Here is an 18,531-nt window from a genome sequence, read left to right on the forward strand (position 1 = left end):
CCCTGACCTCTGAACCCTGACCCCCAACCTCTGAACCCTGACCCCTGACCCTTTAATCTGACCCCTGACACCTGACCTCTGACCTCTGAACCCTGACCTATTACCTCTGAAACCTGACCCCTGACCTCTGAACCCTTACCCTGACCTCTGACCCCTGAATCTGACCTCTTACCCCTGACCCTGACCTCTGAATTCTGACCCATGACAACTGCCCTCTGAACCCTGACCCCGACCTCTGAACCCTGACCTATGTTCCTTGACCCCTGACCTATGACATTTGACCCCTGACAACTGACCCCTGACCTCTGACCTCTAACCAAGAACCCTGACCCATGACCCCCTACCCCTGACCTCTGACCCCTGGCAATGACCCCTGACCTCTGACACCTGACCCATGACCCATGACCCCTGACCTCTGACCCCTGAAACCTGACCTCTTAACCTTGACTCTGACCCTTGACCCCTGACCCTAACCGCTTACACATGACCCCCGACCCTTGACCCATGACCTCTGAACTCTGAACCCTTACCCTGACCTCTGACCACTGACCCCTCACCCTGACCCCGACCCTGACCCCTAACCCCAGAACATCACCCTGACCCCTGACCTCTGGCCCCTGACTCCTGACCCTGACCCTTGACAATGACCCCTGACCCCTCACCCTGACCCTTGACCCTGACCCGTAACCCCTGACCGTTACCCTGACCCCTGACCCCTGAAACTAACCCCTCACACTGACCTCTGACCCCTGACCCTGACCACTGACCCAGACCCTGACCCGTAACCCCTGACCCTGACCCGTAAACCCTGACCGTGACCCTGAACCCTGACCCATGACCCTGAACCCTGACCCTGACCCCAGACCCTTAACCCTGACACTTGACCTCTGACCCCTGAAACCTGACCTCTGTCCTCTGACCCTGAGCTATGACCCCTGACCTCTGAGCTCAGAAACCTGACCTCTGAACACTAACCCCCTGACCTATGACCCCCTGACTTATGACCCATGACCCCTGACCTCTGACCTCTGACCTCCGACCTCTGACCTCTAACCCTGACCCCCTGACCCATGACCCATGACACCCGGCCCTGACCCCTGACCTCTGACCTCCGACCTCCGACTCCCGACACCTTACCTCTGACCCCTGACCCCTGACCCCTGACCTCTGACCCCTGACCCTTGACTCCTGACCTCTGACCTCTAAACCCTGACCTCTGACCACTGACCCCTGGCCCCTGACCCCTTACCCATGACCCCCAATCCCTGACCACTGACCCTGACCCTTACTCCCTGACCTATGACCCCGACCCCTGACCTCTGACCTCTGAACCCTGACCCCTGACCCCTGACCTCTGAACCCTGGCCTCTAACCCCTGACCCGTGATCCCAACCCCTGACCTCTGACCCTTGAATCTCACCCCTGACCCTGACCACTTACCCATGACCACTGACCCCTAACCCCGACCTCTGACCTCTGAACCCTTACCCTGACCTCTGTCCCCTGACCCCTGACCCATCACCCCGATGCCGACCCTGACCCCTAACCCCTGAACATCACCCTGAACCCTGAACCCTGAACCCTTACCCATGACCCCTGAACCCTGAACCCTGACCACTGACCTCCGACACCTGACACCTGAACTCTGACCCCTTACCAGTGACCCCTGACATCTGACCTCCGACCCCTGACACCTGACCTCTGACCCCTGACTTCTGACCTCTAACCCTGAACCCTGACCCTGACCCATGACCCCCGATGCCTGACCTATGACCCCTGACCTATGACCCCTGACCCCTGGCCCTGACACCTGACCTCTGACTCCTATCCCCAACAACTGACCCCTGGCCCCTGACCCTGACCCTGACCCCTTACCCATGACCCCCGACCCCTGACACCTGACCCCTGACCCCTGACCTCTGACCTCTTACCCTGAACCCTGACCCTGACCCATGACCCCTGACCCCTGACCTCTGACCCCTGGCGCTGACCCCTGACCTCTGACCCCTGACCCATGACCCCTTACTCCTGGCCCTGACACATGACCCCTGAACCATGAACCCTGACCCCTGACTTCTGACATACGATCCCTGACACCTGACCTCTGACCCCTGACCCTGACCTACGACACTTACACCTGACCTATGACCTCAACCCCTGACCTCTGATCTCTGAACGCTGTCCCCTGACCCCTGACCCCTGACCCTGACCCCTGACCTCTGACCTCTGAACCCTTACCCTGACCCATGACCCCTGGCCCCGACCCATGACCTCTGACCCCTGACCCCTGACCTCTGACATACGACCACTGACACCTGACCTCTGACCCTGACCTATGACACTTACCCCTGACCCCCTGACACCTGACCTCTGATCTCTGAACCCTGACCTCTCACCCCTGACACCTGACCCATGACCCCTGACCCCTGACCCTGACCCCTGACCCCTGACCTCTGACATCTAAACCCTTACCCTGACCTCTGAACCCTGACCTCTGACCCATGACCTCTGACCTATGACCCCTGACCCCGACTCTTGACCTCTGACCCCTGACCTCTGAATCCTGACCTCTGATCCCCGACCCCTGACCCCTGACCTCTGACACAGGACCCATGACCCATGATCCCTGACCTCCGACCACTGACACCTGACCTCTGACCCATGACCCCTGACACCTTACCTCTGACCTCCGACCACAGACACCTGACCTCTAGCCCCTGACCCTGACCTATGACCCTGACCCATGACCCCTGACCCCAACCCCCGACCCCTGACCCCTTATCCATGACCCCCGACCCCTTACCTATGACCTCTGACCCCTGAACCATGAACCTTGACCCTGACCTATGACCCTGACCCCTGACCCCCTTACCCCTGACCCCTTACCCCTGACCTCTGAACTCTGAACCCTGACTTCTGACCCCTGACACCTGACCTCTGAAGCTAGACTCTGACCCCTGACCCCTGACACTGACCTCTTACACATGACCCCCGATCCCTGACCCTTGACCCCTGACCTCTGAACACTTACCCTGACTTCTGACCCCTGACCTCTGACCCCTCACCCTGACCCCGACCATGACCCCTAACCCCTGAACATCACCCTGACCCCTGACCCTGACCCCTGACCCTGTCCCTTGACCCCTGACCTCTGACCCCTTAAAATGAACTCTGAGGCCTGACTCCTGACACTGACCCCCTGACACCTGACCCTGACCCCTGACCCCTGAACTCTGACCCTGTCCCCTGACCTCTGACCTTTGACCCTGACCAATGACACCTGACCTCTGACCCCTGACCCTTACCCCTTACCCATGACCCCCGACCCCTGACCCATGACCTCTGAACTCTGAACACTTACCCTGACCTCTGACCCCTGACCCCTCACCCTGACCCCGACCCTGACCCCTAACCCCAGAACATCACCCTGACCCCTGACCTCTGGCCCCTGACTCCTGACCCTGACCCTGAGCCTTGACCATGACCCGTAACCCCTGACCGTGACCCTGACCCCTGAACCCTGAACCTAACCCCTCACACTGACCCTGACCCCGGACCCTGAACCCTGACCCCTGACTCTTACCTCTGACCCCTGACCCTGACCTCTGATTTTGACTCTGACCCCTGACCCCTGACCCTGACCCGTAACTCCTGACCGTGACACTGAACCCTGACCCCTGACCCTGAACCCTGACCTTGACCCCAGACCTATGACCCCTGACCCCTGACGTCCGACCCCTGACACCTGACCTCTGACCCCTGACCTCTGACCCATGATCCCTGACATCTGACCACTGACCCTGACCTCTTAACCCTGACACTTTACCTCTGACCCCTGACCCCTGACCTCTGACCTCCGACCCCTGACCCCCTGACCCCTGACCTCTGACCCCTGAACCCTTACCTTGACCTCTGAACCTTTGCCCTCAACTCTGACCTCTGAACACTTACCCTGACCTATGAACCCCAACCTATGACCTATGACCCATGACCCCTGACCTATGACCTCTGACCTCTGAACCCTGACCCCTGACCTCTGACCTCTGACCCCTGACCCCTGACCCATGACCCATGACCTATGATCCCTGACCTCTGACTACTGACCCTGACCTCTTAACCCTGACACTTTACCTCTGACCCCTGACCCTCTGACCCATGACCTCTTACCTCTGAACCCTGACCTCTAACCCCTGACCCATGACCCCTGACCCCTGACCTCTGACCCTTGAATCTGACCCCTGACCTCCGACCCCTGACACCTGACCTCTAACCCCTGATCCCTGACCCCTGACCTCTGACCATTGGCTCTGACCACTGACCCCTGACCCTGACCGCTTACCCATGACCCCCGACCCTTGACCCCTGACCTCTGAACCCTTACCCTTATCTTTGACCCATGACCCCTGACCCCTCACCCTGACCCTGACCCTGACCCCTAACCCCTGAACATCACCCTGACCACTGACCCCTGACCCTGACCCCTGACCCCTGACCTCTCACCCTGTCCCCTGACCCTGTCCCCTGACCCCTGACCTCTGACCTTGAGCTCTTAACCCTGACCTCTGACCCATGATCCCTGACCTCTGACCACTGTCTCCTGACCCTGACCCTGAACCTTGACACTGACCCCTGACCCATGACCCCTTACCCCTGACCTCTGAACCTTGACGCTCACCCCTGACCCCTGACCCCTGACATCCGACCCCTGACCCCTTACCCATGACCCCCAAGCCCTGACACCTGACTCTGGCCCTTACTCCCTGACCTATGACCCCTGACCTATGACCTCTGACCCCTGACCTCTGACACCTGACCTCTGACCTCTGAAACCTGACCCCGACCTCTGATTCATGATCCCTGAAACTAGACCTCTGACCCCTGACCTCTGACCCTGAGCTCTGACTTCTGAACCCTGACCTCTAACCCCTGACCCATGACCCCTGACCTCTGACCCTTGACTCTGACCCCTGACCCTTACCCATGACCCCTTACCCCTGACCCCGAACTCTTACCTCTGAACCCTTACCCTGACCTCTGACCTTTGAAGCCTTATCCTGATTTCTGACCCCTGACCCCTCACCTGACCCCGACCCTGACCCCTAACCCCTGAAAATCACCCTGAACCCTGACCCCTTACCCTGACCCCTTACCCATTACCCCCAACCCCAGACCCCTCACCCTGACCCTTACCCCTGACCTCTGACCCTGACCCATGACCCCTGACCCCTGACCACTGACCTCTGACACCTGACAGCTGACCTCTGACCCCTGACCTCTGACCCGTTATCCCTGATCTCTGACCACTGACCCTGACCTCTTAACCCTGACACTTGACCTCTGACCCCTGACCCCTGACCTATGACCTCTGACCCCCGACCCCTGACCCCTGACCTCTGACCTCTGACCCGTTACCTCTGACCAATGACTCTGACCCCTGGCCCTGACAGCTTACCCATGACCCCAGACCTCTGACCTCTGAACCCTTACCCTGACCTATGACCCCGACTCCTGACCCCTCACCCTGACCCGGACCCTGACCCCTAACCCCTGAACATCACCCTGACCACTGACCCCTATCCCCTGACCCTGTCCCCTGACCCCAGACCCCTGACCTCTGAGCGTGAGCTCTGAACCCTGACCTCTGACTTCTGACCCTGACCTCTGACCACTGACACCTGACCCTGACCCTTGACACTGACCCCTGACCCATGACCCCTGACCTCTGAACCTTGACTCTGACCCCTGACCCCTGACCCAAGATCCCTGACCTCTGACCCCTGACCCTGACCCCTTACCCATGACCCCAACCCCTGACCCCTGACCCTGACCCTTTCTCCCTGACCTATGACCACTGAACCCTGACCCCTGACCCTTTACATCTGACCCTTGACTCTGACCCCTGACAAATGACCCCCAACCCCTTATGCCTGACCCTGTCCCTTACTCCCTGACCTCTTACCCCTGACCTCTGACCCTGACCTCTGACCCCTGACACCTGACCTTTGACCTCTTAACCCTGATCCCGACCTCTGATTCATGATCCCGGACACTTGACCTCAGACCACAGACCTCTGACCCCTGACCTCTGACCCTGACCTCTGACCCCTGACCTCTGACCCCTGACCCCTGACCTATGAACCCTGACCCCTAACCTCTGACCTCTAACCCTGACCCCCTGACCCTGACCCATGACCACTGGCCCTGACCACTGACCTGTGATCTCGGTCCCCCGACACCTGACCTCTAGCCCCTGACCCTGACCTATGACCCTGATCCCTGACCCCCGAACCCTGACCTCTTACCCCTGGCCCTGAACCCTGACCCTTACCACCTGACCCCTGACCCCTGACCTCTGACCTCTAACCATGACCCCTGACCCTGACCCATGACCCTCAACCCCTGACCTCTGACCCCTGGCCCTGACCCCTGACCTCTGACCCCTGACCCATGACCCCTGACCCCTGACCCATGGCCCTGACCCCTGACCTCCGACCCCTGACCCATGACCCCTGACCCCTGACCTCCGACCCCTGACACCTTACCTCTGACCCCTGACCCTGACCTATGACCCTGAATGCTGACGCCCTGATCCCTGACCCCTGACCTCTAAACACTGACCTCTGACCCCTGACCCATAACCCCCGACCCCTGACCCTGACCCCTTACTCATGATCTTCGAAGCTTAACCCCGACCTCTGACCTCTGAACCCTTACCCTGACCTCTGACCTCTGAACCCTTAACCCGACCCCTGACACCTGACCCCTGACCTCTGAACCATGACCCATGACCTCTGACCCCCGACCTATTACCTCTGACCTCTTCAACATGACCCCTGACCTCTGACCCTTGAATCTGAACCCTGACCCTTGACTCCTGACCTCTGACCTCTGAACACTGACCCCGACCTATGACCCATGATCCCTGACCTCTGACCACTGACCCTGACCTCTAAACCCTGAAACCTGACACCTGACTCCTGACCTCTGACCCATGATCCCTGACCTCTGACCCCTGACCCTGACCTATGACCCTGACCACTGCCTAACTTACCCCTGACCCCTGACCTCTGAACCCTGACCTCTGACCCATGACCCATGACCCATGACCCCTGACCTCTGAGGCTTGACTCTGACCCCTGACCCCTGACACTGACCCCTTACCCATGACCCCCGACCCCTGAGCCCTGACCTCTGACCTCTGAACCCTTACCCTGTCCTCTGACCCCTGATCCCGGACCACTCACCCTGACCCCGACCCCTAATCCCTGTACATCCCCCTGACCCCTAACCCTGACCCCTTACCCTGTCCCCTGACCCCTGACCTCTGGCCATTACCATGACATCTGACCCTTGACTCCTGACCCTGACCCCTGACCCCCTGACCCCTTACCTTTACCCCCTGATCTCTGACCTCTGACCCTGAGCTCGGACCCCTGACCTATGACCCATGACGCGTGACATATGACCTCTCACCCCGACCCGTGACCTCTGACCCCTGACCTCTGACCTCTAACCCATGACCCCTGACCTCTGACCCCTGACACCTGACTTCTGACCCCTGACCTCTAAACCCTGACCCCTAACCTCTGACCCCTGACACATGACCCGTAACCCCTGATCTCTGACCCTTGAATCTGACCCCTGATCCCTGAGACCTGACCTCTGAACTCTGAACCCTGACCCCAACCTCTGACCCATGATCCCTGACCTCTGACCCCTGACCATTACCTCTGAACCCTGACAATTGAACTCTGACCCCTGACCCCTGACCGCTGACCCTGACCTCTGACCCCTGACCCTGACCTCTGACCCCTGACACCTGACCTCTTAACCCTTGACCCTGACCTCTGAACCCTGACCTATGACCCATGACCCCTGACCTATGATCTCTGACCCCTGACCCCTGACCTCTAACCCTGACCCCTGACCTCTGACCTCTGAACCCTGACCTATGACCCATGACCCCTGACCTATGATCTCTGACCCCTGACCTCTTACCCTGACCCCTGACCTCTGCCCCTGACGCATGACCCCGACCCCAACTTCTGACCCCTGGCCCTGACCCCTGACCTCTGACCCTTGACTCTGACCCCTGCCCTCTGACCCATGACCCCTTACCCATGAACCCTGACCTATGACCTCTGAACCCTTACCCTGACCTCTGACCTCCGAACCCTTACCCAGACCTCTGACCCCTGACCCCTCAACCTGACCCCGACCCTGACCCCTAACCCCTGAACATCACCCTGACCTCTGACCCTGACCCCTTACCCATGACCCCCAACTCCTGATCCCTGACCCTGACCCCTGACCTCTTACCCCTGACCAATGACCCATGACACCTGACCCCTGACCTCTGACATCCAACCCCCAACACCTGACCTCTGACCCCTGATCCCTGACCCCCTGACCTCTTAGATCTGACTTCTGACCTATGAACCTGACCCCTCACCCTGACCCCGACCCTGACTCCTAACCCCTAAACATCACACTGACCCCTGACCCCTGAACATCACACTGACCCCTGACCTCTGACCTCCGACCCCTGACACCTGACCTCTGACCCTGACCCTTACCCCTTGACCTCTAACCTGTCCCCTGACCCTGACTCATGACCCCGACCCCTGACTTCTGACCCCTGACCCATGACCCCTGACCCCTGGCCCTGACCTCTGATCTCCGACCCCTGACACATGACCCATGACAACTGACCCATGAAGTCTGACCCCATGCCCTGACCCCTGACCCCTGACCCCTGAGCTCTGATCTCCGACCCCTGACCCCTGACCCTGACCTCTGAACCCTGACCTATGACCCATGACGCCTAACGTATGACCTCTGAACTCTGACATCTGAACCCTGAACTCTGACCCCTGACCCCTGACCCTGACCCCTTACCCATGACCCCCGAACCCTGACCTCTGAACACTTACCCTGACCTATGAACCCTGACCTATGACCCATGACGCCTAACCTATGACCTCTGACCCCCGACCCCTGACCCCTGACCTCTGACCTCTGACCCATGACCCCTGACCTCCGACCCCTGACACCTGACCTCTTACCCCGACCTCTGAACCCTTATCCCTAACCTCTGGCCCCTGACCCCTGACCCCTGAACTCTGACCCTTGAATCTGACCCCTGACACCTGACCTCAGACCTCTGAACCCTGACCCCGACCTCTGACCCATGATCCCTGACCTCTGACCCCTGACCCCTGACCTCTGAACCCTGACAATTGACCTCTTACCCCTGACCCCTGACCTCTGACCTCTAACCTCTGACCCTGAGCTCTGATCAGACCCTGACCTCTGAACTCTGACCCCTGACACCTGACCTCTAAACCCTGACCTATGACCCATGACCCATTACCCCTGACCTATGACCTCTTACCCCTGACACCTGACCTCTGACCTATAACCCTGACCCTTGACCCTGACCCATGACCCCTGACCCGGACCCTGACACCTGACCCTGTCCCCTGACCCCTGACCTCTCACCCCTGACCATGACCTCTGACCACTGACTCCTGACCCTGACCCCTCACACCCTGACCCTAGACCCTGACCCCTGGCCCTTACCATTACCCCCTGACCTCTGACGTCTGACACTGAGCTCGGACCCCTGACCTATGACCCATGACGCCTGACATATGACCTCTGACCCCGACCCCTGACCTCTGACCTCTGACCCATGACCCCTGACACCTGACCTCTGACCCCTGAAACCTGCCCTCTGACCCCTGACCTCTGAACCCTGACCCCTAAACTCTGACCCCTGAACCCTAACCTCTTACCACTGACCCATGACCCCTGACCCTTGAATCTGACCCCTGACCCCTGACACCTGACCTCTGAACTCTGAAACCTGACCCCAACCTCTGACCCAAGATCCCTGACCTCTGACCCATGATCCCTGACCTCTGACCCCTGACACTTGAACTCTGACCCCTGACCCCTGATCTCTGACCCTGACCTCTGACCCCTGACCCTGACCTCTGAACCCTGACACCTGACACCTGACCTCTTGACACTTGAACTCTGACCCCTGACCCCTGATCTCTGACCCTGACCTCTGACCCCTGACCCTGACCTCTGACCCCTGAGACCTGACCTCTTAACCCTGACTTTGACCACTGACCTCTGACCCCTGACCTCTGACCCCTGACCCCTGGCCCTGACCCCTGGCCCTGACCCTTGACCTCTGACCCCTGACCCATGAACCCTGACCCCTGACCCCTGGCCCTGACCCCTGACCTCTGACCCATGACCCCTGACCTCCGACCCCTGACACCTTACCCCTGACCCCTGAACCTGAATATGACCCCTGACCCATAACCCCTGACCCTGACCCTGAACCCTTACCCATGACCCCCGAAGCCTAACCCCTGACCTCTGACCTCTGAACCCTTACCCTGACCTCTGACCCCTGACCTCTGACCCATGACCCATGATCCCTGACCTCTGACCCCTGACCCTGACCTCTGACATCTGCCCCCTGACACCTGACCTCTGACCTCTGAACCCTTACCCTGACCTCTGACCCTGACCCTTACCCCTTGACCTCTAACCTGTCCCCTGACCCTGACTCATGACCCCGACCCCTGACTTCTGACCCCTGACCCATGACCCCTGACCCCTGGCCCTGACCTCTGATCTCCGACCCCTGACACATGACCCATGACAACTGACCCATGAAGTCTGACCCCATGCCCTGACCCCTGACCCCTGACCCCTGAGCTCTGATCTCCGACCCCTGACCCCTGACCCTGACCTCTGAACCCTGACCTATGACCCATGACGCCTAACGTATGACCTCTGAACTCTGACATCTGAACCCTGAACTCTGACCCCTGACCCCTGACCCTGACCCCTTACCCATGACCCCCGAACCCTGACCTCTGAACACTTACCCTGACCTATGAACCCTGACCTATGACCCATGACGCCTAACCTATGACCTCTGACCCCCGACCCCTGACCCCTGACCTCTGACCTCTGACCCATGACCCCTGACCTCCGACCCCTGACACCTGACCTCTTACCCCGACCTCTGAACCCTTATCCCTAACCTCTGGCCCCTGACCCCTGACCCCTGAACTCTGACCCTTGAATCTGACCCCTGACACCTGACCTCAGACCTCTGAACCCTGACCCCGACCTCTGACCCATGATCCCTGACCTCTGACCCCTGACCCCTGACCTCTGAACCCTGACAATTGACCTCTTACCCCTGACCCCTGACCTCTGACCTCTAACCTCTGACCCTGAGCTCTGATCAGACCCTGACCTCTGAACTCTGACCCCTGACACCTGACCTCTAAACCCTGACCTATGACCCATGACCCATTACCCCTGACCTATGACCTCTTACCCCTGACACCTGACCTCTGACCTATAACCCTGACCCTTGACCCTGACCCATGACCCCTGACCCGGACCCTGACACCTGACCCTGTCCCCTGACCCCTGACCTCTCACCCCTGACCATGACCTCTGACCACTGACTCCTGACCCTGACCCCTCACACCCTGACCCTAGACCCTGACCCCTGGCCCTTACCATTACCCCCTGACCTCTGACGTCTGACACTGAGCTCGGACCCCTGACCTATGACCCATGACGCCTGACATATGACCTCTGACCCCGACCCCTGACCTCTGACCTCTGACCCATGACCCCTGACACCTGACCTCTGACCCCTGAAACCTGCCCTCTGACCCCTGACCTCTGAACCCTGACCCCTAAACTCTGACCCCTGAACCCTAACCTCTTACCACTGACCCATGACCCCTGACCCTTGAATCTGACCCCTGACCCCTGACACCTGACCTCTGAACTCTGAAACCTGACCCCAACCTCTGACCCAAGATCCCTGACCTCTGACCCATGATCCCTGACCTCTGACCCCTGACACTTGAACTCTGACCCCTGACCCCTGATCTCTGACCCTGACCTCTGACCCCTGACCCTGACCTCTGAACCCTGACACCTGACACCTGACCTCTTGACACTTGAACTCTGACCCCTGACCCCTGATCTCTGACCCTGACCTCTGACCCCTGACCCTGACCTCTGACCCCTGAGACCTGACCTCTTAACCCTGACTTTGACCACTGACCTCTGACCCCTGACCTCTGACCCCTGACCCCTGGCCCTGACCCCTGGCCCTGACCCTTGACCTCTGACCCCTGACCCATGAACCCTGACCCCTGACCCCTGGCCCTGACCCCTGACCTCTGACCCATGACCCCTGACCTCCGACCCCTGACACCTTACCCCTGACCCCTGAACCTGAATATGACCCCTGACCCATAACCCCTGACCCTGACCCTGAACCCTTACCCATGACCCCCGAAGCCTAACCCCTGACCTCTGACCTCTGAACCCTTACCCTGACCTCTGACCCCTGAACCCTTACCCCGACCCCTGACAACTGACCCCTGACCTCTGACCTCTGACCCATGACCCATGACCTCTGAACACTGACCCATGACCCCTGACCTATGATCTCTGACCCCCGAACCCTGACCTCTTCACCATGACCCCTGACCTCTGACCCTTGATTCTGAACCCGGACCCTGACTTCTGACACCTGACCTCTGACCTCTGAACACTGACCCCGACATATGACCCATGATCCCTGGCCTCTGACCCCTGACCCTGACCTCTGACCCCTGACACCTGACCTCTTAACCCTGACTCTGACCACTGACTTCTGAACCCTGACCTATGACCCATGACCCCTCACCTATGACCTCTGACCCCTGACCCTTGATCTCTGACCTCTAACCCTTACCCCTGACCATGACCCATGACCCCAACCCCTGACCTCTGACCCTTGGTACCGACCCCTGACCTCTGACCCCAGACCCATGACCCCTGATCCCTGAACTCTGACCCTTCACTCTGACCCCGACATCTGACCATGACCCCTTACCCATGACCCCCGAACCCTGACCCCTGATGTCTGACCTCTGAACCCATACCCTGACCTCTGACCTCTGAACCCTTACCCTGACCCCGACCCTGACCTCTAACCCTTAAACATCACCCTGACCCTGACCCCTTACCTATGACCCCCAACTCCTTACCCCTGACCCTGACCCTTACCCCCTGACCTCTGACCCCTGACCCCAGACCTCTGACCTCTAACTTCTGACCCTGAGCTCTGATCAGACCCTGACCTCTGAACTCTGACCCCTGACACCTGACCTCTGAAATCTGACCTATAACCCATGACCCCTGACCTATGACCTATGACCTCTGATCCCTGACCCATGACCCCTGACCCCTGACCTCTGACATCCGACCCCAGACACCTGACCTCTGACCCCTGACCCTGACCTATGACCCTGACCCCTGACCCCCTTACCCTTGACCCCTGACCTCTGATCTCTGAACCCTGACCCTTCACCCTGACCCCGACCCTGACCCCTAACCAATGAACATCACCCTGACCCCTGACCCTGACCCCTGACCCTGACCCCTGACCCTGTCCCCTGACCCCTTAATATCACACAGACCCCTGACCCCTGACCTCTGAACCCTGACCTCTGACCCATGACCCATGACCCATGACCCCTGACCTCTGAGGCTTGACTCTGACCCCTGACCCCTGACACTGACCCCTTACCCATGACCCCCGACCCCTGAGCCCTGACCTCTGACCTCTGAACCCTTACCCTGTCCTCTGACCCCTGATCCCGGACCACTCACCCTGACCCCGACCCCGACCCCTAATCCCTGTACATCCCCCTGACCCCTAACCCTGACCCCTTACCCTGTCCCCTGACCCCTGACCTCTGGCCATTACCATGACATCTGACCCTTGACTCCTGACCCTGACCCCTGACCCCCTGACCCCTTACCTTTACCCCCTGATCTCTGACCTCTGACCCTGAGCTCGGACCCCTGACCTATGACCCATGACGCGTGACATATGACCTCTCACCCCGACCCGTGACCTCTGACCCCTGACCTCTGACCTCTAACCCATGACCCCTGACCTCTGACCCCTGACACCTGACTTCTGACCCCTGACCTCTAAACCCTGACCCCTAACCTCTGACCCCTGACACATGACCCGTAACCCCTGATCTCTGACCCTTGAATCTGACCCCTGATCCCTGAGACCTGACCTCTGAACTCTGAACCCTGACCCCAACCTCTGACCCATGATCCCTGACCTCTGACCCCTGACCATTACCTCTGAACCCTGACAATTGAACTCTGACCCCTGACCCCTGACCGCTGACCCTGACCTCTGACCCCTGACCCTGACCTCTGACCCCTGACACCTGACCTCTTAACCCTTGACCCTGACCTCTGAACCCTGACCTATGACCCATGACCCCTGACCTATGATCTCTGACCCCTGACCCCTGACCTCTAACCCTGACCCCTGACCTCTGACCTCTGAACCCTGACCTATGACCCATGACCCCTGACCTATGATCTCTGACCCCTGACCTCTTACCCTGACCCCTGACCTCTGCCCCTGACGCATGACCCCGACCCCAACTTCTGACCCCTGGCCCTGACCCCTGACCTCTGACCCTTGACTCTGACCCCTGCCCTCTGACCCATGACCCCTTACCCATGAACCCTGACCTATGACCTCTGAACCCTTACCCTGACCTCTGACCTCCGAACCCTTACCCAGACCTCTGACCCCTGACCCCTCAACCTGACCCCGACCCTGACCCCTAACCCCTGAACATCACCCTGACCTCTGACCCTGACCCCTTACCCATGACCCCCAACTCCTGATCCCTGACCCTGACCCCTGACCTCTTACCCCTGACCAATGACCCATGACACCTGACCCCTGACCTCTGACATCCAACCCCCAACACCTGACCTCTGACCCCTGATCCCTGACCCCCTGACCTCTTAGATCTGACTTCTGACCTATGAACCTGACCCCTCACCCTGACCCCGACCCTGACTCCTAACCCCTAAACATCACACTGACCCCTGACCCCTGAACATCACACTGACCCCTGACCTCTGACCTCCGACCCCTGACACCTGACCTCTGACCCTGACCCTTACCCCTTGACCTCTAACCTGTCCCCTGACCCTGACTCATGACCCCGACCCCTGACTTCTGACCCCTGACCCATGACCCCTGACCCCTGGCCCTGACCTCTGATCTCCGACCCCTGACACATGACCCATGACAACTGACCCATGAAGTCTGACCCCATGCCCTGACCCCTGACCCCTGACCCCTGAGCTCTGATCTCCGACCCCTGACCCCTGACCCTGACCTCTGAACCCTGACCTATGACCCATGACGCCTAACGTATGACCTCTGAACTCTGACATCTGAACCCTGAACTCTGACCCCTGACCCCTGACCCTGACCCCTTACCCATGACCCCCGAACCCTGACCTCTGAACACTTACCCTGACCTATGAACCCTGACCTATGACCCATGACGCCTAACCTATGACCTCTGACCCCCGACCCCTGACCCCTGACCTCTGACCTCTGACCCATGACCCCTGACCTCCGACCCCTGACACCTGACCTCTTACCCCGACCTCTGAACCCTTATCCCTAACCTCTGGCCCCTGACCCCTGACCCCTGAACTCTGACCCTTGAATCTGACCCCTGACACCTGACCTCAGACCTCTGAACCCTGACCCCGACCTCTGACCCATGATCCCTGACCTCTGACCCCTGACCCCTGACCTCTGAACCCTGACAATTGACCTCTTACCCCTGACCCCTGACCTCTGACCTCTAACCTCTGACCCTGAGCTCTGATCAGACCCTGACCTCTGAACTCTGACCCCTGACACCTGACCTCTAAACCCTGACCTATGACCCATGACCCATTACCCCTGACCTATGACCTCTTACCCCTGACACCTGACCTCTGACCTATAACCCTGACCCTTGACCCTGACCCATGACCCCTGACCCGGACCCTGACACCTGACCCTGTCCCCTGACCCCTGACCTCTCACCCCTGACCATGACCTCTGACCACTGACTCCTGACCCTGACCCCTCACACCCTGACCCTAGACCCTGACCCCTGGCCCTTACCATTACCCCCTGACCTCTGACGTCTGACACTGAGCTCGGACCCCTGACCTATGACCCATGACGCCTGACATATGACCTCTGACCCCGACCCCTGACCTCTGACCTCTGACCCATGACCCCTGACACCTGACCTCTGACCCCTGAAACCTGCCCTCTGACCCCTGACCTCTGAACCCTGACCCCTAAACTCTGACCCCTGAACCCTAACCTCTTACCACTGACCCATGACCCCTGACCCTTGAATCTGACCCCTGACCCCTGACACCTGACCTCTGAACTCTGAAACCTGACCCCAACCTCTGACCCAAGATCCCTGACCTCTGACCCATGATCCCTGACCTCTGACCCCTGACACTTGAACTCTGACCCCTGACCCCTGATCTCTGACCCTGACCTCTGACCCCTGACCCTGACCTCTGAACCCTGACACCTGACACCTGACCTCTTGACACTTGAACTCTGACCCCTGACCCCTGATCTCTGACCCTGACCTCTGACCCCTGACCCTGACCTCTGACCCCTGAGACCTGACCTCTTAACCCTGACTTTGACCACTGACCTCTGACCCCTGACCTCTGACCCCTGACCCCTGGCCCTGACCCCTGGCCCTGACCCTTGACCTCTGACCCCTGACCCATGAACCCTGACCCCTGACCCCTGGCCCTGACCCCTGACCTCTGACCCATGACCCCTGACCTCCGACCCCTGACACCTTACCCCTGACCCCTGAACCTGAATATGACCCCTGACCCATAACCCCTGACCCTGACCCTGAACCCTTACCCATGACCCCCGAAGCCTAACCCCTGACCTCTGACCTCTGAACCCTTACCCTGACCTCTGACCCCTGACCTCTGACCCATGACCCATGATCCCTGACCTCTGACCCCTGACCCTGACCTCTGACATCTGCCCCCTGACACCTGACCTCTGACCTCTGAACCCTTACCCTGACCTCTGACCCTGACCCTTACCCCTTGACCTCTAACCTGTCCCCTGACCCTGACTCATGACCCCGACCCCTGACTTCTGACCCCTGACCCATGACCCCTGACCCCTGGCCCTGACCTCTGATCTCCGACCCCTGACACATGACCCATGACAACTGACCCATGAAGTCTGACCCCATGCCCTGACCCCTGACCCCTGACCCCTGAGCTCTGATCTCCGACCCCTGACCCCTGACCCTGACCTCTGAACCCTGACCTATGACCCATGACGCCTAACGTATGACCTCTGAACTCTGACATCTGAACCCTGAACTCTGACCCCTGACCCCTGACCCTGACCCCTTACCCATGACCCCCGAACCCTGACCTCTGAACACTTACCCTGACCTATGAACCCTGACCTATGACCCATGACGCCTAACCTATGACCTCTGACCCCCGACCCCTGACCCCTGACCTCTGACCTCTGACCCATGACCCCTGACCTCCGACCCCTGACACCTGACCTCTTACCCCGACCTCTGAACCCTTATCCCTAACCTCTGGCCCCTGACCCCTGACCCCTGAACTCTGACCCTTGAATCTGACCCCTGACACCTGACCTCAGACCTCTGAACCCTGACCCCGACCTCTGACCCATGATCCCTGACCTCTGACCCCTGACCCCTGACCTCTGAACCCTGACAATTGACCTCTTACCCCTGACCCCTGACCTCTGACCTCTAACCTCTGACCCTGAGCTCTGATCAGACCCTGACCTCTGAACTCTGACCCCTGACACCTGACCTCTAAACCCTGACCTATGACCCATGACCCATTACCCCTGACCTATGACCTCTTACCCCTGACACCTGACCTCTGACCTATAACCCTGACCCTTGACCCTGACCCATGACCCCTGACCCGGACCCTGACACCTGACCCTGTCCCCTGACCCCTGACCTCTCACCCCTGACCATGACCTCTGACCACTGACTCCTGACCCTGACCCCTCACACCCTGACCCTAGACCCTGACCCCTGGCCCTTACCATTACCCCCTGACCTCTGACGTCTGACACTGAGCTCGGACCCCTGACCTATGACCCATGACGCCTGACATATGACCTCTGACCCCGACCCCTGACCTCTGACCTCTGACCCATGACCCCTGACACCTGACCTCTGACCCCTGAAACCTGCCCTCTGACCCCTGACCTCTGAACCCTGACCCCTAAACTCTGACCCCTGAACCCTAACCTCTTACCACTGACCCATGACCCCTGACCCTTGAATCTGACCCCTGACCCCTGACACCTGACCTCTGAACTCTGAAACCTGACCCCAACCTCTGACCCAAGATCCCTGACCTCTGACCCATGATCCCTGACCTCTGACCCCTGACACTTGAACTCTGACCCCTGACCCCTGATCTCTGACCCTGACCTCTGACCCCTGACCCTGACCTCTGAACCCTGACACCTGACACCTGACCTCTTGACACTTGAACTCTGACCCCTGACCCCTGATCTCTGACCCT

Source organism: Phaenicophaeus curvirostris, unplaced genomic scaffold (assembly GCF_032191515.1).
Source record: "Phaenicophaeus curvirostris isolate KB17595 unplaced genomic scaffold, BPBGC_Pcur_1.0 scaffold_48, whole genome shotgun sequence".
Lineage (NCBI taxonomy): Eukaryota > Metazoa > Chordata > Aves > Cuculiformes > Cuculidae > Phaenicophaeus > Phaenicophaeus curvirostris.